General features: G+C 44.4%; 1 long non-coding RNA gene and 1 pseudogene across 1 annotated transcript in view; both read right to left on the bottom strand.

Annotated features, from left to right (window-relative positions):
- LOC143729317 (uncharacterized) overlaps positions 1-26,777 on the bottom strand; it is a 591,772-nt gene that overhangs the window by 355,738 nt on the left and 209,257 nt on the right. The window lies entirely within an intron of this gene.
- Positions 20-2,112, bottom strand: LOC143728959 (E3 SUMO-protein ligase KIAA1586-like; annotated as a pseudogene).

Here is a 26,777-nt window from a genome sequence, read left to right as displayed (position 1 = left end):
GCGGTTGTGGTCCTGGGACCTATAATGCTGACGTCCGATGTCCTGCCTTTATCAACGATTGGACGAATGGAGCAGGATCAAATCTGTCGAGGGGTGGCCCATTTAAGTCCACGAACAACAATACAGAAAGGCTCTTGGCACGCAGTCTGTTTCTGGTCTGACAGTCTGTGTCATTGCATGCAGAAAATCCTCTCTCGCACTCTGCAGAGGTCGGGAGAACAGTGTTGCTTGCCACAATAAGTCTTTTTAATGTATTTCCCTGATCTCCTTCCAATTTCCAGTCTCTGAACTCATTGCCTGCTTCAGTAGCGGACTCTCCGAGTAGCTTTGCAAATGTCGCAACCTCATGCTCTCCAAAGAGAACTAGTTCTGCTCTCTCTTTGGGCCAAAAGCGTTGATCCATTGGCTTCAACATAGTTACTAGGTCTCTGTCGGGGAGACGCTTGGTGAGATTGTCAACGATTGCCTGGTAAAACTGGGTCTTTTTTATTTTGGGTTGCGCTTCGGTGAGAACAACCCCTTTGAGCTGTCCACTGGTTATGGCCGTTTTGACTTTAATTTCAGTTTTCCCCCCTCGGTCTTTCATGGCAGAGAGCACCTCAATTGTTTGGTGAATGAAACGGCTTGCATCAACCAGAGAAGTGTCCCGTCTCTGCAATTTAAGGAAGAGTCCTTGCAGCTCACGCAACACGTCTTTCATTGTAGCTAAATCCTCGACCAACCCGGTGGATGAAAGATGCTTTAGCAAACCAGTATATGTGGCCATCTCCACACCAGAACGTGACCCATCTTCACTAGCTGATCGAAAGTTATGTGCCAACACAGGAAAATCACAGCTTTAACAGTGTTGAAACTGCTTGCCACCCATCTTATTGTAAAGACTTTCCTGATTTTAAGAATCTGCATGTTTAGCTCTGAAGCTGCTTGCTCCAACTCCCTTGCGTTTTTTGTGGACGGATGGTAAATCGCATAGAGCTTGGAGAGGAAACTCTCTAAATGATTGCACCCTGCAACCACCTTCAATTAGTCATTCACAGCTAATTCTACACAATGTGCAAGGCAGTGTACTGCCTGAAGTCGAGGAACATTCTGTTTCAGTCTTTCTATGAGTCCTGTCTGTTTCCCGGTTAGGACAGCAGCACCGTCTGTGGCTATGCTTATTACATTTTTCAGAAGAAACGCAGCATCCATCCCAGCCACCTGAAGACTGTTTTTCAGTGCGTTATACAGAGATTCCGCATCTGTACCCTGGTCCAACTCAACAATGTCAAAAAACAAATTGTCCAGGTCTCCCTTCCCAGTTACATCATATCTCACATAAATAATCATGTAAGCACGGCCATGAATTGTGCTTTCATCAAGTGTAACGCTAATACGGGAATCAAGTGCTTTCACATTAGAATTTTTTTTTTTTCATCTGTTCTGCAATGTGCTCAACCATGTTGGCACACGAGTGATCAGATCTGTGAGCTGGGCCCACTGTTGCACCATTTAGCTCATTAACTTTCATTATGGGACTGAATTTTTGAGAAAGGCAACCTTTCTTTAGCAACAGTATAGGCGGCCCTGAATGAACTGGCTGTCTCCTCAAACATAACCAAACTTAGTTTGACAACATTGCTTGGAAGTATTTCTTTTTGTTTGAGATCTGCTATTTCAGCAGCTCGTTTATGGGCAAGACTGTCACGGTGTATGTAGATTTTGTTTGCGTAACTGTTTCTGCACAGGGCTACTCACTGTCCCATTGATCCAGGCATCTGACAAATGCACACCAATTTTCTTCTCTGAAAGTAAGAGAGTCTTAGCTTCCTTACAGATGATGCATCCAAGTCCACCCTCCCCTGTAACCAGCCAGGGGTTTCTTTCCTTCCATTACCTCCACTGATTTAGTACCCATTTCTTTGGCAGTTGCTCAGTTGTGTCCATAGTGTTAGACCCAGCTTTTTCATCCTCCTTTTCTGAGGTAACATTCATCTCTGTCCCACATTTAGCACCAGCAGCAGCGGCAGAACTAGTTGTGCTAACAGCGGTAGAGTCGTCTTCAGTCCCAGTTTCGCGCGTTGGCTGGCACTGAGCCAGAGACGGGAGAGACCCAGCACTCAGTGCTGTCATATATATCACAACTATTCAGTGTTTTCAACCACACAATTTTTATTTTAGGTTTCAAACATTTAAATACACATAAGTACTAGCAAAACAAGGATTTTGAGTTTGTAAAATACACACTGATGTCTATGGAAGCGGCAATAATGATCCTTTCCATTATACTAAGACGACACGTTTTATTCATATCAGATACACATTGTGAAAGTAGCTTTACATTTTACTCTATTCTTTAGAGTAAAGCCCATCGCGCATACAGCTCAACATTATAAAGGCGTTTACTTTAAACAACAAAACATATCCACTTGCACATATCTGACAATCGGAATATCAGTATGTCATGCTATAGCTAATACATTTGTGAATATTTTGAATAAAAAAGCAAAAATTACATAAAAGCAGATCATCATTCATTCAGCGCTGTGTTGTGGTTGCGCTGTGTCACGTGACAAGCAACGACGCGTCACCATGAAAACATTAAAGTCACAGGTTCTAAATAACGGTCGCCTTGAAAAACTCACGCTGTTTTGAGTTTTGAGCTGTCAGTTAGAGTTCTTAGTTTATCCTCGAGAGATATCATGGCGTGTGACCGATCGAAGCACAAAAGTTGAATAGAGAGATATAATGGCTTGCAAAACGAGCAAAGCATGGCAGTTGATCAGTGTTCGGATGTACAAATGAACACAAAAGTATTTTTTAGTTCCTTCATCCGAGCCTCTGAAGAAACAATGGGTTAATTTTATTTTCTCTGGAAATGCGCCGATACAAATTCCCAAAGTTTTGGATGGTCCAAACATTTCACCGACGACTGTTTCTTCAACTTGGGCCAATACAGAGCTGGCCTCGATGAACGTCTGAAAATAAATCGATCGAGCTACCAAGCAAAAATTCAAGTTCAAGTTCAGAAAGGTAATCTTTCTTTCAAAATCGTTCAATACTGTTAATGCATCAGTAAGTCAAGCCAGTGACTAAAATATTACCTTCACATCGTTTCTTTTAGTAGGATAAAAATAATCTTATTTAAATTGTGAACAAATTATTTACAGAAATCGATCAAAGAACAATTTTTCACACAGCACGAGTTTATCTGGACAACTCGTTATGAAATCAATGACGCACGTAACTGCACAACGAAGCTCTTTTTTTATACTGTATGTACATCATCGTGTTTGCATTGGTGAAAGCATTAGAGAGAGTGCAGAAACTGCGTTGCAATGATAAGATCTTCAGCCTCGCGATCTACAGACTGTCATTTGCTTGCTCAATGCTCATCACAGCAACATTTTATGTGATGGGAATTGATCTAAATACTTTAAAAACTTCTCACGATTCGTTAATCTCGATAGATGTATTAGTAAAAACGTATAATAGCAGTAGTAAAGGTATTCGAGAGACTTTCACATGTAATACGTAGCTATTCATATGCACGCATGTCAGCCAATCACAGCAGTGGCCGGGTTTACACTGAAATCCCACAGCAGCCCCTTCAAACAGAGTGTTCAAATCAGAGGCTAAAATCAGGCTAGGAAAAATGCCTTTTATTTCTAAATTATGACTATTTTCGATCTAAAAAACATACTAACATTATAAGGGCAAACCAGGAAACATTATAAAATAATAAAATAACCCCATGTCAGGGGACCTTTAAGGAGTTGTGTAGATTGCTGCAGATAAACAAGTTGCGTACTTATCCGTATCGTCCTCAGTCTGACGGGCTAATAGAGCGTTTTAATCGCACTTTATTATCAATGCTTTCATTGTTTGTGGATGAAAACCAGATGAACTGGGATAGATTGTTGCCATATGTGATGATGGCCTATCGTAGCAGTGTGCAGGCAAGCACCGGGTTTACACCGTATAAGGTGTTTTTCGGGCAGGAGATGGTCCTTCCTGTGGATATTATGTTGGGAGTAGATAATATGCAGAAATTTCAGTCCGTAAATGAATATGTGACTGGAATAGCAGAAAGTTTATCTACAGTAGTGGAAGCAGTAAAAATGCATCAAAGTCAAGCTTCTCAGCGACAGAAGAACTATGCTGATTTTCAGGCAAATTTCCATTACTATGTCGTTGGTGAATTAGTTTGGATTCAAAACAAAGCTCGTAAACGGGGTGTGTGCCCTAAGTTGCAGAGACGATTTAAGGGGCCATTCAAAATCTTAGAAAGGGTGTCGGATGTGTACAGCAAGTACAGCAAGCACAGCAAGTAGAGCAAGCACAGCAAGACCAGCAAGCACAGCAAGTAGAGCAAGCACAGCAAGTACTGCAAGTACAGCAAGTACTGCAAGTACAGCAAGTACTGCAAACACAGCAAGTACTGCAAACACAGCAAGTACTGCAAACACAGCAAGTACTGCAAGTACTACAGCAAGTACTGCAAACACAGCAAGTACAGCAAGTACTGCAAGTACAGCAAGCAAAGCAAGTACAGCAAGTACAGCAAGTACAGCAAGCACAGCAAGTACTGCAAGTACAGCAAGTACAGCAAGCACAGGAAGCACAGCAAGTACAGCAAGTACTGCAAGTACAGCAAGTACTGCAAGTACAGCAAGCACAGGAAGCACAGCAAGTACAGCAAGCACAGCAAGTACTGCAAGTACAGCAAGTACTGTAAGCTCAGCAAGTACAGCAAGCAGAGGCAGTACAGCAAGTACAGCAAGCACAACAATTACAGCACCACAGCAAGTACTGTAAGCACAGCAAGTACTGTAAGCACAGCAGCGCAGCAATTACAGCAGCACAGCAAGTACTTTAAGCCTAGCAAGTACAGCAAGCCCAGCAAGTACAGCAAATACAGCAAGTACAGCAGGCAAAGCAAGTACAGCAAGTACTGCAAACACAGCAAATACAGCAAGTACTGCAAGTACTGCAAGTACTGCAAACACAGCAAGTACAGCAAGTACATCAAGTACAGCAAGTACTGCAAGTTCTGCAAGTACAGCAAGCACAGCAAGTACTGTAAGCACAGCAAGTACAGCAAGCACAGCAAGTACTGCAAACACAGCAAGTACAGCAAGTACTGCAAGTACAGCAAGTACTGTAAGCACAGCAGCGCAGCAATTACAGCAGCACAGCAATTACAGCAGCACAGCAAGTACTTTAAGCCTAGCAAGTACAGCAAGCCCAGCAAGTACAGCAAATACAGCAAGTACAGCAGGCAAAGCAAGTACAGCAAGTACTGCAAACACAGCAAATACAGCAAGTACAGCAAGTACTGCAAGTACTGCAAACACAGCAAGTACAGCAAGTACATCAAGTACAGCAAGTACTGCAAGTTCTGCAAGTACAGCAAGCACAGCAAGTACTGTAAGCACAGCAAGTACAGCAAGCACAGCAAGTACTGCAAACACAGCAAGTACAGCAAGTACTGCAAGTACAGCAAGTACTGCAAACATAGCAAGTACAGCAAGTACTGTAAGCACAGCAAGTACTGTAAGCACAGCAAGTACAGCAAGCACAGCAAGTACTGTAAGCACAGCAAGTACATCAAGTACAGCAAGTACTGCAAACACAGCAAGTACTGCAAACACAGCAAGTACTGCAAGTACAGCAAGCACAGCAAGTACTGCAAGTACAGCAAGTACTGTAATCTCAGCAAGTACAGCAAGCACAGGAAGTACAGCAAGTACAGCAAGCACAACAATTACAGCACCACAGCAAGTACTGTAAGCACAGCAGCGCAGCAATTACAGCAGCACAGCAATTACAGCAGCCACAGCAATTACAGCAGCACAGCAATTACAGCAGCACAGCAAGTACTTTAAGCCCAGCAAGTACAGCAAGCCCAGCAAGTACAGCAAATACAGCAAGTACAGCAGGCAAAGCAAGTACAGCAAGTACTGCAAGTACTGCAAACACAGCAAGTACAGCAAGTACTGCAAGTTCTGCAAGTACAGCAAGCACAGCAAGTACTGTAAGCACAGCAAGTACAGCAAGTACAGCAAGCACAGCAAGTACTGCAAACACAGCAAGTACAGCAAGTACTGCAAGTACAGCAAGTACTGCAAACATAGCAAGCACAGCAAGTACAGCAAGTACTGCAAGCACAGCAAGTACTGTAAGCACAGCAAGTACTGTAAGCACATCAAGTACTGTAAGCACAGCAAGTACAGCAAGCACAGCAAGTACTGTAAGCACAGCAAGTACATCAAGTACAGCAAGTACTTCAAACACAGCAAGTACTGCAAACACAACAAGTACTGCAAGTACTGCAAACACAGCAAGTACAGCAAGCACAGCAAGCACAGCAAGTACTGCAAGCACAGCAAGTACTGCAAGTACAGCAAGCACAGCAAGTACAGCAAGCAGAGCAAGTACAGCAAGTACTGTAAGCTCAGCAAGTACAGCAATCACAGGAAGTACAGCAAGTACAGCAAGCACAACAATTACATTACCACAGCAAGTACTGTAAGCACAGCAGCGCAGCAATTACAGCAGCACAGCAATTACAGCAGCACAGCAAGTACTTTAAGCCCAGCAAGCACAGCAAGTACAGCAAATACAGCAAGTACAGCAGGCAAAGCAAGTACAGCAAGTACTGCAAACACAGCAAATACAGCAAGTACTGCAAGTACTGCAAACACAGCAAGTACAGCAAGTACTGCAAGTACTGCAAACACAGCAAGTACAGCAAGTACTGCAAGTACAGCAAGTACAGCAAGTACTGCAATCACAGCAAGTACTGCAAACACAGCAAGCACAGCAAGTACAGCAGGTACAGCAAGTACAGCAACTACAGCAACTACAGCAAGCACAGCAAGTACAGCAAGTACTTTAAGCACAGCAAGTACAGCAAGTACTGTAAGCACAGCAAGTACAGCAAGTACAGCAAGCACAGCAAGTACTGCAAACACAGCAAGTACAGCAAGTACTGCAAGTACAGCAAGTACTGCAAACACAGCAAGCACAGCAAGTACTGTAAGCACAGCAAGTACAGCAAGCACAGCATGTACTGCAAACACAGCAAGTACAGCAAGTACTGCAAGTACAGCAAGTACTGCAAACACAGCAAGCACAGCAAGTACAGCCAGTACTGCAAACACAGCAAGTACAGCAAGAACAGCAAACACAGCAAGTACAGCAAGCACAGCAAATACAGCAAGCACAGCAATTACAGCAGCACATCAAGCACAGCAAGTACAGCAAGCACAGCAAGTACAGCAAGCACAGCAATTACAGCAAGCACAGCAAGTACAGCAGGTACAGCAAGTACAGAAACTACAGCAAGCACAGCAAGTACAGCAAGTACAGCAAGTACTGTAAGCACAGCAAGTACAGCAAGTACAGCAAGCACAGCAAGCACAGCAAGTACTGCAAACACAGCAAGTACAGCAAGTACTGCAAGTACAGCAAGTACTGCAAACACAGCAAGCACAGCAAGTACAGCAAGTACTGCAAGTACAGCAAGTACTGCAAACACAGCAAGCACAGCAAGTACAGCAAGTACAGCAAGCACTGCAAACACAGCAAGTACAGCAAGAACAGCAAACACAGCAAGTACAGCAAGCACAGCAAGTACAGCAAGTACAGCAAGTACTGCAAACACAGCAAGTAATGCAAACACAGCAAGTACTGCAAGTACAGCAAGCACAGCAAGTACTGCAAGTACAGCAAGTACTGTAATCTCAGCAAGTACAGCAAGCACAGCAAGTACAGCAAGTACTGCAAACACAGCAAGTAATGCAAACACAGCAAGTACTGCAAGTACAGCAAGCACAGCAAGTACTGCAAGTACAGCAAGTACTGTAATCTCAGCAAGTACAGCAAGCACAGGAAGTACAGCAAGTACAGCAAGCACAACAATTACAGCACCACAGCAAGTACTGTAAGCACAGCAGCGCAGCAATTACAGCAGCACAGCAATTACAGCAGCCACAGCAATTACAGCAGCACAGCAATTACAGCAGCACAGCAAGTACTTTAAGCCCAGCAAGTACAGCAAGCCCAGCAAGTACAGCAAATACAGCAAGTACAGCAGGCAAAGCAAGTACAGCAAGTACTGCAAGTACTGCAAACACAGCAAGTACAGCAAGTACTGCAAGTTCTGCAAGTACAGCAAGCACAGCAAGTACAGCAGCCACAGCAAGTACAGCAAGCACAGCAAGTACTGCAAACACAGCAAGTACAGCAAGTACTGCAAGTACAGCAAGTACTGCAAACATAGCAAGCACAGCAAGTACAGCAAGTACTGCAAGCACAGCAAGTACTGTAAGCACAGCAAGTACTGTAAGCACAGCAAGTACTGTAAGCACAGCAAGTACAGCAAGCACAGCAAGTACTGTAAGCACAGCAAGTACATCAAGTACAGCAAGTACTTCAAACACAGCAAGTACTGCAAACACAACAAGTACTGCAAGTACTGCAAACACAGCAAGTACAGCAAGCACAGCAAGCACAGCAAGTACTGCAAGCACAGCAAGCACAGCAAGTACTGCAAGTACAGCAAGCACAGCAAGTACAGCAAGCAGAGCAAGTACAGCAAGTACTGTAAGCTCAGCAAGTACAGCAATCACAGGAAGTACTGCAAGTACAGCAAGCACAACAATTACATTACCACAGCAAGTACTGTAAGCACAGCAGCGCAGCAATTACAGCAGCACAGCAATTACAGCAGCACAGCAAGTACTTTAAGCCCAGCAAGCACAGCAAGTACAGCAAATACAGCAAGTACAGCAGGCAAAGCAAGTACAGCAAGTACTGCAAACACAGCAAATACAGCAAGTACTGCAAGTACTGCAAACACAGCAAGTACAGCAAGTACTGCAAGTACTGCAAACACAGCAAGTACAGCAAGTACTGCAAGTACAGCAAGTACAGCAAGTACTGCAATCACAGCAAGTACTGCAAACACAGCAAGCACAGCAAGTACAGCAGGTACAGCAAGTACAGCAACTACAGCAACTACAGCAAGCACAGCAAGTACAGCAAGTACTTTAAGCACAGCAAGTACAGCAAGTACTGTAAGCACAGCAAGTACAGCAAGTACAGCAAGCACAGCAAGTACTGCAAACACAGCAAGTACAGCAAGTACTGCAAGTACAGCAAGTACTGCAAACACAGCAAGCACAGCAAGTACTGTAAGCACAGCAAGTACAGCAAGCACAGCATGTACTGCAAACACAGCAAGTACAGCGAGTACTGCAAGTACAGCAAGTACTGCAAACACAGCAAGCACAGCAAGTACAGCCAGTACTGCAAACACAGCAAGTACAGCAAGAACAGCAAACACAGCAAGTACAGCAAGCACAGCAAGTACAGCAAGCACAGCAATTACAGCAGCACATCAAGCACAGCAAGTACAGCAAGCACAGCAAGTACAGCAAGCACAGCAATTACAGCAAGCACAGCAAGTACAGCAGGTACAGCAAGTACAGAAACTACAGCAAGCACAGCAAGTACAGCAAGTACAGCAAGTACTGTAAGCACAGCAAGTACAGCAAGTACAGCAAGCACAGCAAGCACAGCAAGTACTGCAAACACAGCAAGTACAGCAAGTACTGCAAGTACAGCAAGTACTGCAAACACAGCAAGCACAGAAAGTACAGCAAGTACTGCAAGTACTGCAAACACAGCAAGCACAGCAAGTACAGCAAGTACAGCAAGTACTGCAAACACAGCAAGTACAGCAAGAACAGCAAACACAGAAAGTACAGCAAGCACAGCAAGTACAGCAAGTACAGCAAGCACAGCAATTACAGCAGCACATCAAGCACAGCAAGTACAGCAAGCACAGCAAGTACAGCAAGTACAGCAGCACAGCAAGTACAGCAAGCACTGCAAGCACAGCAAGTACAGCAAGCACAGCAAGTACAGCAAGCACAGCAAGCACAGCAAGTACAGCAAGCACAGCAAGCACAGCAAGTACAGCAGGTACAGCAAGTACAGAAACTACAGCAAGCACAGCAAGTACAGCAAGTACAGCAAGCACAGCAATTACAGCAGCACAGCAAGTACAGTAAGTACTGCAAGTACAGCAAGTACAGCAAGCACAGCAATTACAGGAGCACAGCAAGCACAGCAAGTACAGCAAGCACAGCAAGTACAGCAAGCACAGCAATTACAGCAGCACAGCAAGTACAGCAAGTACTGCAAGCACAGCAAGTACAGCAAGCACAGCAAGTACAGCAAGCACAGCAAGCACAGCAAGTACAGCAGGTACAGCAAGCACAGCAAGTAGATCAGGCAAAGCAAGTACAGCAAGTACTGCAAACACAGCAAATACAGCAAATACAGCAAGTACAGCAAGTACTGCAAGTACTGCAAACACGGCAAGTACAGCAAGTACTGCAAGTACAGCAAGTACAGCAAGTACTGCAAACACAGCAAGTACTGCAAACACAGCAAGTACAGCAAGTACTGCAAGTACAGCAAGCACAGCAAGTACTGTAAGCACAGCAAGTACAGCAAGTACTGCAAACACAGTAAGTACAGCAAGTACTGCAAGTACAGCAAGTACTGCAAACACAGCAAGCACAGCAAGTACAGCAAGTTCTGCAAGTACAGCAAGCACAGCAAGTACAGCAAGTACTGTAAGCACAGCAAGTACAGCAAGCACAGCAAGTACTGTAAGCACAGCAAGTACATCAAGTACAGCAAGCACAGCAAGTACAGCAAGCACAGTAAGTACAGCAAGCACAGCAATTACAGCAGCACAGCAAGTACTGTAAGCACAGCAGCACAGCAATTACAGCAGCACAGCAATTACAGCAGCACAGCAATTACAGCAGCACAGCAAGTACTTTAAGCACAGCAAGCACAGCAAGTACAGCAAGTACTGTAAGCACAGCAAGTACAGCAAGCACTGTAAGCACAGCAAGTACTGCAAACACAGCAAGTACAGCAAGTACAGCAAGTACTGCAAACACAGCAAGTACAGCAAGAACAGCAAACACAGCAAGTACAGCAAGCACAGCAAGTACAGCAAGCACAGCAATTACAGCAGCACAGCAGCAAGCACAGCAAGTACAGCAAGCACAGCAAGTACATTAAGTACAGCAAGCACAGCAATTACAGCAGCACAGCAAGTACAGCAAGTACTGCAAGCACAGCAAGTACACCAAGCACAGCAATTACAGCAGCAAAGCAAGTACAGCAAGTACAGAAAGCACAGCAAGCACAGCAATTACAGCAGCACAGCAAGCAAAGCAAGTACAGCAAGTACAGCAAGCACAGCAAGTACAGCAAGCACAGCAAGCACAGCAATTACAGCAGCACAGCAAGTACAGCAAGTACTGCAAGCACAGCAATTACAGCAGCACAGCAAGTACAGCAAGTACAGCAAGTACTGCAAACACAGCAAGCACAGCAAGTACAGCCAGTACTGCAAACACAGCAAGTACAGCAAGAACAGCAAACACAGCAAGTACAGCAAGCACAGCAAATACAGCAAGCACAGCAATTACAGCAGCACATCAAGCACAGCAAGTACAGCAAGCACAGCAAGTACAGCAAGCACAGCAATTACAGCAAGCACAGCAAGTACAGCAGGTACAGCAAGTACAGAAACTACAGCAAGCACAGCAAGTACAGCAAGTACAGCAAGTACTGTAAGCACAGCAAGTACAGCAAGTACAGCAAGCACAGCAAGCACAGCAAGTACTGCAAACACAGCAAGTACAGCAAGTACTGCAAGTACAGCAAGTACTGCAAACACAGCAAGCACAGCAAGTACAGCAAGTACTGCAAGTACAGCAAGTACTGCAAACACAGCAAGCACAGCAAGTACAGCAAGTACAGCAAGTACTGCAAACACAGCAAGTACAGCAAGAACAGCAAACACAGCAAGTACAGCAAGCACAGCAAGTACAGCAAGTACAGCAAGTACTGCAAACACAGCAAGTAATGCAAACACAGCAAGTACTGCAAGTACAGCAAGCACAGCAAGTACTGCAAGTACAGCAAGTACTGTAATCTCAGCAAGTACAGCAAGCACAGCAAGTACAGCAAGTACAGCAAGTACTGCAAACACAGCAAGTAATGCAAACACAGCAAGTACTGCAAGTACAGCAAGCACAGCAAGTACTGCAAGTACAGCAAGTACTGTAATCTCAGCAAGTACAGCAAGCACAGGAAGTACAGCAAGTACAGCAAGCACAACAATTACAGCACCACAGCAAGTACTGTAAGCACAGCAGCGCAGCAATTACAGCAGCACAGCAATTACAGCAGCCACAGCAATTACAGCAGCACAGCAATTACAGCAGCACAGCAAGTACTTTAAGCCCAGCAAGTACAGCAAGCCCAGCAAGTACAGCAAATACAGCAAGTACAGCAGGCAAAGCAAGTACAGCAAGTACTGCAAGTACTGCAAACACAGCAAGTACAGCAAGTACTGCAAGTTCTGCAAGTACAGCAAGCACAGCAAGTACAGCAGCCACAGCAAGTACAGCAAGCACAGCAAGTACTGCAAACACAGCAAGTACAGCAAGTACTGCAAGTACAGCAAGTACTGCAAACATAGCAAGCACAGCAAGTACAGCAAGTACTGCAAGCACAGCAAGTACTGTAAGCACAGCAAGTACTGTAAGCACAGCAAGTACTGTAAGCACAGCAAGTACAGCAAGCACAGCAAGTACTGTAAGCACAGCAAGTACATCAAGTACAGCAAGTACTTCAAACACAGCAAGTACTGCAAACACAACAAGTACTGCAAGTACTGCAAACACAGCAAGTACAGCAAGCACAGCAAGCACAGCAAGTACTGCAAGCACAGCAAGCACAGCAAGTACTGCAAGTACAGCAAGCACAGCAAGTACAGCAAGCAGAGCAAGTACAGCAAGTACTGTAAGCTCAGCAAGTACAGCAATCACAGGAAGTACAGCAAGTACAGCAAGCACAACAATTACATTACCACAGCAAGTACTGTAAGCACAGCAGCGCAGCAATTACAGCAGCACAGCAATTACAGCAGCACAGCAAGTACTTTAAGCCCAGCAAGCACAGCAAGTACAGCAAATACAGCAAGTACAGCAGGCAAAGCAAGTACAGCAAGTACTGCAAACACAGCAAATACAGCAAGTACTGCAAGTACTGCAAACACAGCAAGTACAGCAAGTACTGCAAGTACTGCAAACACAGCAAGTACAGCAAGTACTGCAAGTACAGCAAGTACAGCAAGTACTGCAATCACAGCAAGTACTGCAAACACAGCAAGCACAGCAAGTACAGCAGGTACAGCAAGTACAGCAACTACAGCAACTACAGCAAGCACAGCAAGTACAGCAAGTACTTTAAGCACAGCAAGTACAGCAAGTACTGTAAGCACAGCAAGTACAGCAAGTACAGCAAGCACAGCAAGTACTGCAAACACAGCAAGTACAGCAAGTACTGCAAGTACAGCAAGTACTGCAAACACAGCAAGCACAGCAAGTACTGTAAGCACAGCAAGTACAGCAAGCACAGCATGTACTGCAAACACAGCAAGTACAGCGAGTACTGCAAGTACAGCAAGTACTGCAAACACAGCAAGCACAGCAAGTACAGCCAGTACTGCAAACACAGCAAGTACAGCAAGAACAGCAAACACAGCAAGTACAGCAAGCACAGCAAGTACAGCAAGCACAGCAATTACAGCAGCACATCAAGCACAGCAAGTACAGCAAGCACAGCAAGTACAGCAAGCACAGCAATTACAGCAAGCACAGCAAGTACAGCAGGTACAGCAAGTACAGAAACTACAGCAAGCACAGCAAGTACAGCAAGTACAGCAAGTACTGTAAGCACAGCAAGTACAGCAAGTACAGCAAGCACAGCAAGCACAGCAAGTACTGCAAACACAGCAAGTACAGCAAGTACTGCAAGTACAGCAAGTACTGCAAACACAGCAAGCACAGAAAGTACAGCAAGTACTGCAAGTACAGCAAGTACTGCAAACACAGCAAGCACAGCAAGTACAGCAAGTACAGCAAGTACTGCAAACACAGCAAGTACAGCAAGAACAGCAAACACAGCAAGTACAGCAAGCACAGCAAGTACAGCAAGTACAGCAAGCACAGCAATTACAGCAGCACATCAAGCACAGCAAGTACAGCAAGCACAGCAAGTACAGCAAGTACAGCAGCACAGCAAGTACAGCAAGCACTGCAAGCACAGCAAGTACAGCAAGCACAGCAAGTACAGCAAGCACAGCAAGCACAGCAAGTACAGCAAGCACAGCAAGCACAGCAAGTACAGCAGGTACAGCAAGTACAGAAACTACAGCAAGCACAGCAAGTACAGCAAGTACAGCAAGCACAGCAATTACAGCAGCACAGCAAGTACAGTAAGTACTGCAAGTACAGCAAGTACAGCAAGCACAGCAATTACAGGAGCACAGCAAGCACAGCAAGTACAGCAAGCACAGCAAGTACAGCAAGCACAGCAATTACAGCAGCACAGCAAGTACAGCAAGTACTGCAAGCACAGCAAGTACAGCAAGCACAGCAAGTACAGCAAGCACAGCAAGCACAGCAAGTACAGCAGGTACAGCAAGCACAGCAAGTAGATCAGGCAAAGCAAGTACAGCAAGTACTGCAAACACAGCAAATACAGCAAATACAGCAAGTACAGCAAGTACTGCAAGTACTGCAAACACGGCAAGTACAGCAAGTACTGCAAGTACAGCAAGTACAGCAAGTACTGCAAACACAGCAAGTACTGCAAACACAGCAAGTACAGCAAGTACTGCAAGTACAGCAAGCACAGCAAGTACTGTAAGCACAGCAAGTACAGCAAGTACTGCAAACACAGTAAGTACAGCAAGTACTGCAAGTACAGCAAGTACTGCAAACACAGCAAGCACAGCAAGTACAGCAAGTACTGCAAGTACAGCAAGCACAGCAAGTACAGCAAGTACTGTAAGCACAGCAAGTACAGCAAGCACAGCAAGTACTGTAAGCACAGCAAGTACATCAAGTACAGCAAGCACAGCAAGTACAGCAAGCACAGTAAGTACAGCAAGCACAGCAATTACAGCAGCACAGCAAGTACTGTAAGCACAGCAGCACAGCAATTACAGCAGCACAGCAATTACAGCAGCACAGCAATTACAGCAGCACAGCAAGTACTTTAAGCACAGCAAGCACAGCAAGTACAGCAAGTACTGTAAGCACAGCAAGTACAGCAAGCACTGTAAGCACAGCAAGTACTGCAAACACAGCAAGTACAGCAAGTACAGCAAGTACTGCAAACACAGCAAGTACAGCAAGAACAGCAAACACAGCAAGTACAGCAAGCACAGCAAGTACAGCAAGCACAGCAATTACAGCAGCACAGCAGCAAGCACAGCAAGTACAGCAAGCACAGCAAGTACATTAAGTACAGCAAGCACAGCAATTACAGCAGCACAGCAAGTACAGCAAGTACTGCAAGCGCAGCAAGTACACCAAGCACAGCAATTACAGCAGCAAAGCAAGTACAGCAAGTACAGAAAGCACAGCAAGCACAGCAATTACAGCAGCACAGCAAGCAAAGCAAGTACAGCAAGTACAGCAAGCACAGCAAGTACAGCAAGCACAGCAAGCACAGCAATTACAGCAGCACAGCAAGTACAGCAAGTACTGCAAGCACAGCAATTACAGCAGCACAGCAAGTACAGCAAGTACAGCAAGTACTGCAAGTACTGCAAGCACAGCAAGTACAGCAAGCACAGCAAGTACAGCAAGCACAGCAAGCACAGCAAGTACAGCAGGTACAGCAAGCACAGCAAGTACAGCAAGCACAGCAAGTACAGCAAGCACAGCAAGTACAGCAAGCACAGCAATTACAGCAGCACAGCAGCAAGCACAGCAAGTACAGCAAGCACAGCAAGTACATTAAGTACAGCAAGCACAGCAATTACAGCAGCACAGCAAGTACAGCAAGTACTGCAAGCACAGCAAGTACACCAAGCACAGCAATTACAGCAGCAAAGCAAGTACAGCAAGTACAGCAAGCACAGCAAGCACAGCAATTACAGCAGCACAGCAAGCACAGCAAGTACAGCAAGTACAGTAAGCACAGCAAGTACAGCAAGCACAGCAAGCACAGCAATTACAGCAGCACAGCAAGTACAGCAAGTACTGCAAGCAAAGCAATTACAGCAGCACAGCAAGTACAGCAAGTACTGCAAGTACTGCAAGCACACCAAGTACAGCAAGCACAGCAAGCACAGCAAGTACAGCAAGCACAGCAAGTACAGCAGGTACAGCAAGCACAGCAAGTACGGCAAGCACAGCAAGTACAGCAAGCACAGCAAGTACAGCAAGCACAGCAAGTACACCAAGCACAGCAAGTACACCAAGCACAGCAATTACAGCAGAAAAGCAAGTACAGCAAGTACAGTAAGCACAGCAAGTACAGCAAGCACAGCAAGCACAGCAATTACAGCAGCACAGCAAGTACTGCAAGCACAGCAATTACAGCAGCACAGCAAGTACAGCAAGTACTGCAAGTACTGCAAGCACAGCAAGTACAGCAAGCACAGCAAGTACAGCAAGTACAGCAAGCACAGCAAGTACAGCAGGTACAGCAGGTACAGCAAGCACAGCAAGTACAGCAAGCACAGCAAGCACAGCAAGTACAGCAAGCACAGCAAGCACAGCAAGTACAGCAAGCACAGCAAGTACAGCAAGCACAGCAAGTACACCAAGCACAGCAATTACAGCAGCAAAGCAAGTACAGCAAGTACAGCAAGCACAGCAAGTACAGCAATTACAGCAGCACAGCAAGCACAGCAAGTACAGCAAGTACAGTAAGCACAGCAAGTACAGCAAGCACAGCAAGCACAGCAATTACAGCAGCACAGCAAGTACAGCAAGTACTACAAGTACTGCAAGCACAGCAAGTACAGCAAGCACAGCAAGCACAGCAAGTACAGCAAGCACAGCAAGCACAGCAAGTACAGCAAGTACTGCAAGTACTGCACACTGCATCAAAAAGGGTGTATACAGGAGAATTCAGACAATGAATACGCCCGCTAAATGTGCTTTTTGGAAGGGATCTTTGGAACTTTGTTACGCGTACCTGTAAATGCCCGCAAAGGCCCGAAAACAGTAACTTGTCTGACCAAATGCTGTTAGTTGATGGCTTGCTTTGTAAATGCTAATTTATTTTGGGACTGGTAGCTCAAGATTGCCCCTATTCCCCTGCCCCCCTCATTAGTATTCAGGAAAGGTGGGCTGATAAGTGCTTTACATTGTGTCAATCTACAACAAAGACTGTAGACCCTGAAAAGCAGTTTGTATCTAGGTGTCCTCTGCTCTTCAAGATGTCTTGCAAAAGATCGCTGGAGTGTTACGGAGAGCAGAGTAGAGATGTTACTCCTTTACGTCGGGACAATGTGGCTATTCAAACTCCGAGTCTGAACGAAAACAGACTGGTGTATATGTCAAATGCAAGTTTGTAGAGGATATTTGAAAAGCTGGAGACGATGGACAAGAGGTTGGATAAGATGGAGGCTGACATCAATGAGCTCAAAGAGGCAAAAGAGGAGCCTGCTTCAAAGAAATTAAAGAGAGCTGGGAATAATTCTGTTGTGGTAAGTTATTTTCTGACCGTCACAAACATTTGACGGTGTCCGCTTATCTTCGTGTGCTTTATTTATTAATGTATTTGAATTGAGCCTTCATTCTATGTTGGATGTTTACAGAAAGCTGTACGGAGATTGCACAATGGGGAAAACAACATACACAAATATGACCCACAGACAAGGTATATCTTTAAAACTATTGTTTCATAACAGTCCTTTCTTCTAAATTATATTTTTAATCAACCTTTTTTAATTACTGCTCCACAGTCTATCCTCCCCCCACAACCTCGAGGTCACAACCTATCTTTATAATGGCGTCTCCATGGCTGTACTGGACGTAGATCCTGCTGTTTTTAAAGGTAAGTCACAAGAGAATGTCCCAAGGCTACAACTATTTATCTGTATAGATTAGTTAGTTATAAATAAACACATTCTCCCCCCTCACTATCTTCCTCTCTCTAGCATCCTGCAATACGTATTTTGAAACTGTTAGAAGGGGTTACAGGATGGCCCAAGATGAGAACAAAGACAAGATGGAGGACAGCAGGATCATTGTGCGCATGAGACAAAGAAAAAGAAGAGTAAGTGTAAATAAATATAAATCTCAGTAAAAGACTCAGCCTGGGAGAGGCTCCCATCCCAACCAATTTAATATTTTCAGTGGTTTAATTACTTTTTTTCCCTCCTATTTTGCAGCTGCTGAGCAGCAGGACTGGCGTTCTCCAGACAAGAGGAAGAGGCAGCTATCTGGAAGACTACAACAGTTGACCACATGTCTGAAGAGGAGGATGCTATCTTGGATGGAAAGTCAGTGAGGGTTGTTCGGCCTCCAACTCGCAGTACAGTTTTGTCTGCGCTGTGTGGGGTGCTACAAAAAAGTCTGGAAGCAGACCAGAAGTACTTGGGAACTCATCATGCACGAGTTGGTGCAGATCGAGTCACGGTGGAGACCACAGCAGCTGGCCTGTGAATTATTTTAGTATTACGCATCTAAATATTATTCTATAGTATAATTTGAATATTCTGTTGTTTTTTTATATATAGTATTATTTATATTATAAAGTATTATTTATAGATTGTGTTATATATAATTCTATATAGTTTTCTATATATATATACTGCATTTATATATTCTATACAATTCCATATTGTTATCTATTTATAAATTGTATTATTTATATATTGTACTATTTATATATTCTAAAGTATTTGTATATTATATTGTTTTCTATATATTATACACAGACCTTATATATTATATGGGGTTATATATTGTATGACTAATAGTAAAGTGTATTCTGTGCTAATGTATTTTTATTTATAGAATTTTGAATGTGTGTATATATATATGTCATGTGCCCAGTGTCATTTACAAATAATAAAAATAAACTCAACTTTGTCTGTCTGACTGTCTTGACATTATAACCATGAACACCAATGATAATAAATATTAATAATGAGTAATAATAAACCCAAATGAGGCCATAAACTGGACCAATAGTGTGGGGGTTTAGAGGAGGGACAAAGCATTGAGCAGCCAATCCTATGTAAGACCTCTGACCAATTGAAGGAGGCCACTGCCTTGTGTCCCAAAGGTGTGAAATGCTAATATTCCCTTGCATTGACCCCGACCGGGGGATTATTCACCATGGTAACTGATGGCCCTTAGTGGCTCCCTGCTGTGCCCCAAACTTGGTACATATCCAGGAGTATTCGGGATTGTGTGACGGGACAGCAAACTCCGGTACACACACGTTTATTTGTGGAGTACACAGGAGTACTCAGGAGTTTTACATGCCCGATTACAGCTCTTTTCACGCAGTGGCAAGTACAGCAAGCACAGCCAGTACAGCAAGCACACCAAGCACAGCAAGTACTGTAAGCACAGCAAGTACTGTAAGCACAGCAAGCACAGCAAGTAAAGCAAGCACAGCAATTACAGCAGCAAAGCAAGTACAGCAAGTACAGCAAGCACAGCAATTACAGCAGCACAGCAAGCACAGCAAGTACAGCAAATACAGCAAGCACAGCAAGTACAGCAGGCAAAGCAAGTACAGCAAGTACTGCAAATACAGCAAATACAGCAAGTATAGCAAGAACTGCAAGTACTGCAAGTACAGCAAGAACAGCAAGTACTGAAAACACAGCAAGTACTGCAAGTACTGGAAGTATAGCAAGTACAGCAAGTTCAGCAAGTACTGCAAGCACAGCAAGTACAGCAAGCACAGCAAGTACAGCAAGCCCAGCAAGTACAGCAAGTACTGTAAGCACAGCAAGTACAGCAAGCACAGCAAGTACAGCAAGTACTGTAAGCACAGCAAGTACAGCAGGCACTGTAAGCACAGCAAGTACTGCAAACACAGCAAGCACAGCAAGTACTGCAAACACAGAAAGTACAGCAAGCACAGCAAGCACAGCAAGTACAGCAAGTACTGCAAGCACAGCAAGTACCGCAAGTACAGCAAGGACAGCAAGTACAGCAAGTACTGCAAGCACAGCATCACATCACATCAATTACAGCAGAACAGCAAGAACTGTAAGCCCAGCAGGGCAGCAAGCATTTAAGCACCAACAGCAGTGCAGAGCCAGAACAGCAAAAAGAGCAGAAATAGAATGTACAAGAAGAACAGATAGGTTCATAAGTACTTATGGATGAAATGAAAACAAGCCGCTTTAGCGCAATGCAGAGCAAAAGATTAGAACAATACAGGAATCAAAACAATTTTTATACTCATCCAACACGGTGTTCGAACCCACAATCGGAATGGCTTGGGTCTAGTAACACATGGTTTAGCAGACTGCGCCACTCAGAAAACGTACAATCACAAATTACAGAGGAGAGCCTTCATTATAAGAATGAGCACACAAAAGCAGGTTAACCAGATTAGAATGCTAAGCTAGCTTAATGCTAATGTAGCTTATGACGTGGTACATCCAATCCTGGCAAAATTGATATCCACAGAATCGACATGACACAAGGAATCCACAGATAACACATTTATGATTTTCTGACAAACTGTTCAAAAGTTATTGGCAAAAATAGCTATTTTTCTTATCTCATGACCCATAGGTGGCGCTGTTCCCAACTTTGGCATGGACCCTCAGATCATGCTTCCGATGAAGCGTACCAATTTTCGTTTCGATTGATCAAATTTTGGCTGAGCTATAGCTTCTGAACCAATTTTGGGTGGACCTCATTAAGTTTGCGATACTATAACTTTTTTTTTCCAGTATAACAAAAAAATCGGGAACAGTACTTTTATGCAGCTCAGTCCGAAGATCATTTTAACAAATGTTTGGACTAAATTGGACAAATTTTGAAGGAGGAGTAGCAAAAAAACTGATTACTGTACTTTTCAAAATGGCCACTACTGTAACGGGCAGAGTCTTAATGTACGATATTGATTGCAATCATCATAATGAGTGGATTCAGGTGTATTAAGTTTAATTTTTCAAGATCTAAGGGTTCAAAAGTTATAACCATTTTAATGTTGAATTTTTGAACTGGTGGTGGCGCTATAGAGTTGGTTCTAGAGACTCAAAATTTGGTCAAATTGGTATTCATGACCATCACTAAAAGTTTGTCAAATTTCATAATTTTCCTACTTGTGGTTCATAGGGCTGCCACTGACAACCATTCTGGGTGAAGAAGAACAATTAATTTTACATAAAAGCACTCCATATTGTATGTGATAGCTTCAGATGAGACCATTCTTAGGGACAATGCCTGGAACAGATGCAACTTCTGCATCTTTTCCTGCCACAGTACCTCATGCGGTCTGGGCACGTGTCACACTGAGTTGCGAACCCACGACGCTGAGCATCAGGATCCGTGGTGTAACACGTTGAGCTAATCACTCATGCATGTTCACCAGCCTGCTGAGGAGAGGTTCCAATGTGAGAATGAGTTCACAAAAAAGGTCCATGACATGTTAACCAGAATAGCATGCTAGACTAGTTTAATGCTAATTTAGCTTATGACGTGGTACATCCAATCCTGGCAAAATAGATATCCTCGGATTCAACATGACACAAGGAATCGATAGACACCAATTTTATGATTTTGTGACAAACTGCTAAACTTCCAGTATAGCAAAAAAATCGGGAACAGTACTTCTTAGCGGCTCAGTCCGAAGATCATTTGAGCAAATTTTGGACAATTTTGGACAAATTTTGAAGGAGGAGTAGCGATAAAACTGTTTTACATTCGCTCCAATATGGCGGCCAGTCACATTGTTGAAAAATAGCATATGAGATATCGTTGAAATCGGCATAAGCCAAGGAATATATTGACATAAAGAAATCAAATTTCAAGCAATGTTAGCAAAAGTTATAAGCGTTTTTTCAAAAAACAATGATATCTCTGGAACACTAGGTGGCTCTGTGTTTAAACTTCTTAGGTACCTTAAGGCCATGCAAATGATGATCCATACCAAATTTGGTGAAGAAGTTTCTAATAGTTTAAAAGTTATTGCAGGTTATGACAAAATTCGTTATCCACGGATTCGGCATGATGCAAGGAATCCATAGATACCACAATTATTATTTTCTGACAAACTGTTCAAAAGTTATTGGCCAAAATAGCAATTTTTCATATGTCATGACCCGTAGGTGGCGCTATTCCCAACTTTGGCATGGAACCTCAGAACATGCTTCCGATGAAGTGTACCAATTTTCGTTTCGATTGATCAAATTTTGGCCGAGATACAGCCTCTTAGCCAATTTTGGGTGGACCTTGTTAAGTTTGCGACACCATAACTTTTGAAATAGACATTTTCAGATTTACAGATTGTGAACATATTTATAGTGTTTTGAATATTATAAATAAATAAATCTACATATAAGTATCACCTGAGTTGTAGGGTATTGCACTAAACAGTGGGAGTATTGCACTTTTGGCATATGCCTTGGGAGGAGTGTTAACTGTTCAGGAGGGAAATGGCCTGTGGGAAGAAACTGTTCCTGTGCCGAGATGTTCTTGTGGCCAGTGATCTGAGTCGCTGTCTTGACGGTAACAGTTCAAACAGGTGGTGTCCTGGGTGAGTGGAGTCTGTGATGATTTTACCTGCTCTCATCCTCATTCTGGAAGAGTACAGGTCCTGGAGGTTTGGCAGGGGGGCACCAATAATCCTCACCGCAGTCCGGACTGTCCGTTGTAGTCTCCCGATGTCTGATTTGGTAGCTGAACCAAACCAGACAGTGATGGAAGTGCATAAGACAGCCTCAATGACGGCTGAGTAGAACTGAATCAGCAGCTCCTGTGGCAAGTTGAACTTCCTCAGCTGGCGAAGGAAGTTCAGTCTCTGATGGGCTTTTTTCACAATGGAGTCAATGTGATTGTCCCACTTCAGGTCCTGAGAGATAGAAGTGCCCAGGAACCTGAATGACTCCACTGCTTCCACAGTGCTGTTCATGATGGTGAGTGGGGGGAGTGCTGGGCTATTCCTCCTGAAGTCCACGATCATCTCCACTGTTTTGAGCGTGTTCAGCTCAAGGTTGTTATAACTGCACCAGACAGCCAGCTGTTCAACCTCCAGTCTGTAAGCAGACTCGTCACCGTTTCGGATTAGAACGATGACAGTGGTGTCGTCGGCAAATTTATGGAGCTTGACAGTGGGGTCTTTAGAAGTGCAGTCATTAGTGTACAGGGAGAAGAGCAGTGGGGAGAGAACGCACCCTTGGGGGGGGACCAGTGCTGGTGGTGAGAGTCCTGGATGTGAGTTATGGATCCATTCTCACTCGCTGCTGCCGGTCCGTCAGGAAGCTGGTGATCCAATGACAGATCGAGGATGGTATGGAGAGCTGGGTCAGTTTGGCTGTGAGAAGACCAGACATGATGGTATTGAAGGCCGAACTGAAGTCCACAAAGAGAATCCTTGCATAAGTCCCTGGTCTGTCGAGATGTTGCAGGATATAATGCAGTCCCATGTTGACTGCATCATCCACAGACCTGTTTGCTCTGTAAGCAAACTGAAAGGGATCCAGCAGGGGTCCAGTGATGTCCTTCAGGTGGGCCAACACCAGTCTTTCAAACGACTTCATGACCACAGACGTGAGAGCGACAGGTCTGTAGTCATTAAGTCCAGTGATTTTGGGTTTTTTGGGGACATGAATGATAGTGGAGCGTTTTAATCAGCAGGGAACTTCACACTGCTTCAATTATCAATTGAAGATCTGCGTGAAGACCGGGGCCAGTTGGTCAGCGCAGGCTTTTAAACAAGCAGATGAGATGCCGTCTGGGCATGAGGCTTTCCTAGTCTTCTGTTTTTTGAAGACTCTGCTCATGTCCTCCACACAGACCTTAAGGTCAGGTTGGATGGCAGGAGGGGGGGGGTAATGGGAGTGCAGGAGGTGATGGTGAATGTGTGAAGTGCAGGTCAGAGCCGGTGTGTGGTGTGAATGAGGGCTTTTTCAAACCTGCAATAAAATGAGTTTAAATCATCAGCCAGGTGTTGATTGTCCACAAATCGGGGGGATTGTGACTTGTAGTTGGTGATGTTCCTCAGGCCATTCCAGACTGATGATGGGTCGTTGGATGAAAACTGTTTTTTCAGAGTAGCTTCTTTTAGCAACTCTGATCTCCTTTGTCAGTCTGTTTCTGGCCTGGTTATACAAGATTTTATCCCCACTTCTGTAGGCATCCTCTTTTGCATTACGAAGGTGTTTGAGTTTCCCAGTAAACCATGGTTTATCATTAGTAAATGATAAGAATGTCCTGGTAGGAATGCATGTATCCTCACAGAAACTTATATATGATGTTACAGTATCTGTGAGCTCATCCAGATCGTTGGTAGCAAGTTCAGAAACAGTCCAATCAGTGCAATCAAAGCAGGCCTGTAGATTCTGCTCTGCTTCATTAGTCCATCTTTTTACAGTCCTTATTACAGGTTTAGCTGATTTCAGTTTCTGTCTGTAGGTCGGTATGAGATAAACCAAACAGTGATCAGAGAGCCCCAAAGCTGCTCGTGAGACGGAGTGATACGCATTTTTTATTGTAGTGTAACAGTGGTCCAGTATATTATTGTCTCTGGTGGGACATGTAACGTGCTGTCTGTATTTTGGTAGTTCACGGGGAAAATTTTCTTTGTTAAAATCCCCAAGAATGATTAAAAGAGAGTCAGGATACCTTTGTTCTGTTTCAGCTATTTGTTCAGCCAGCTGTTGTAGCGCCGCGCTCACGCACGCGTCTGGAGGGATGTATACATTCACGAGAATGAAAGAGGAAAACTCCTGAGGCGAGTAGACAGGTTTACAGTTTATTAAATGTGCCTCTTAATTAGGAGAGCACATCTTCTTCAGTGTTGTTACATCTGAACACCAACTTTCGTTAATGTAGAAACACAATCCATCACCTCTTGTTTTCCCTGTTAGCTCCGCGATGCAATCCGCTCGGAACAGCTGGATGTATGTATTGCGTTGTCCGGTATGGCTTCACTCAGCCAGGTTTCAGTGAAGCACAGAGCAGCAGAGTTTAAAAAATCCTTGTTAGTGCGGGTGAGGAGAAGAAGTTTGTCCGTTTTGTTAGGAAGGGATCGGAGATTCGCGAGATGAATACTGGGGAGTGCAGTGCACGGGCCGCGCTCGCGGAGTTTAACCAGCGCGCCGGCTCGCTTCCCGCGTTTGCGTCTGACCGCGTGTTTGAACAACAACGCTGCCCCTCCGACGAGAATGTCCTGCAAGACGTCCGAATAATCAAAAACTGTAGAAAAGTTATCTGGTGTTTGTTTCATAATGTCCAGTAGTTCGTCTTTGGTGAAACTGATAGAAAAAGAATGACTAAACGCAGAACAAACGAACAAAAACAACACAATAGCTGGAGAGCCCCACACAGAAGCAGCCGTCTGCGGCGCCATCTTGGATGTGTCTCCATGCCACCATGATGGCATCGAAAGAAATCCGCTATCAAAGTCTGCTGTGGGAGGTGGTCTTTCCAGTGGAAACTTACATCTTGTTCCTGTGGACGCCGGTCTGGGTGAGATGCAGCAGGAGAGTGGGGACCAGAGGATAGAAGTTGGAGGCTCCCGTCCAGAGCCTTGTCCACAAAGGATGCAGCCAGCTCGTTCTCGGAGACCACCAGCCTGGTCCAAGGATTATAATTTGATGTGACTCGAGGACGAGTCCTGTTTATCCGAGCGGAGGATATAGTGTGATGAATGGTGGGGATTTATGTTTTTTTGTTGGCTTTGGTCCCTCCCACCTGAACCTTTCTGCAGCATGTTTTTATTGCATGGACTGAAGGCAGGGACAATTGATCTCACCTGGAGTGGAGGACATTTAAGAGAGAAGGGGTGAGAGGAGAGGTACGGTGCGTGGGGGAACGTGACTGGCTTTTCGCACTCGGTGGAAAACGGGGACGCTTTGTGTTGCTTGAGACCATTAGGGTTTGTCCGGCAACGAAGACAGCTAGTTAGATAGACTATTTATTGGTGTAGTTAGGTGATAGCGGGACGGGGGGTGTAGGAGCGCTGGCCACATGTTCCAGGAGTGATTTGAAGAGCTGTGTTTCGCAAAAACAACCCGTGCAGCCCTTATGATTCCTAAAAAGAAGATTGCTTAAAGAGGACTAATAAACGCCAGTATCAGGGTGATAATTGCTGTGGCTGCGAGACGGGAATAACACGGAGAAACAGCGCAAGCTTTCTCTGTGGACAACTGAGCACGGCTGATTCCTTTCCCTAGACCCCTGGGCGGGGTCTTGTTTCCTGAAAAACGGCGAAGTGTTTTTATATTTTAATTATTTCATGTGTGGTGTGCATGTGTGAGTGTGTATGGTGTAGTTGTGAGTTTTAGAGGTTGTATGCTCATTGCTTCATGTACGCGGGGACCGAGAACGTGATGAATTTTCCAATTGATAAACTGAATGCTGTTTGATCACGATTTCTAGTGTGCTGTGCTGGGCTGGGGATAACCATTGGAGTGCAGTGTAGTGACGTTTTTGAGTTCTCACTTGGGAAGCGCGGGTTGTCCTGAGCGTACCAAGTAGATGTTTGGTAGAACCTCTTTCAATGTGTATTTATATGATGGTAATATTTTTCTAAATCAGATTGTCAATAAAATTATATTTTTCCTTAAAGTCCTGGTGATGTACCCTCTGTCCTCCATAAATTTGGTTAAACCTCTTTAAAGTACTAGAAAGGTTTACTACAGTATTTTTGCGCTTAAATATTCACAGACCATGTCGCGATTGGAT

The sequence above is a fragment of the Siphateles boraxobius genome, unplaced genomic scaffold, assembly GCF_051911475.1.
Source record: "Siphateles boraxobius isolate OS27281-9 unplaced genomic scaffold, OSU_SipBor_1 8, whole genome shotgun sequence".
In the NCBI taxonomy this organism is placed as follows: domain Eukaryota; kingdom Metazoa; phylum Chordata; class Actinopteri; order Cypriniformes; family Leuciscidae; genus Siphateles; species Siphateles boraxobius.
This window is presented reverse-complemented; position numbering and strand designations above follow the sequence as displayed.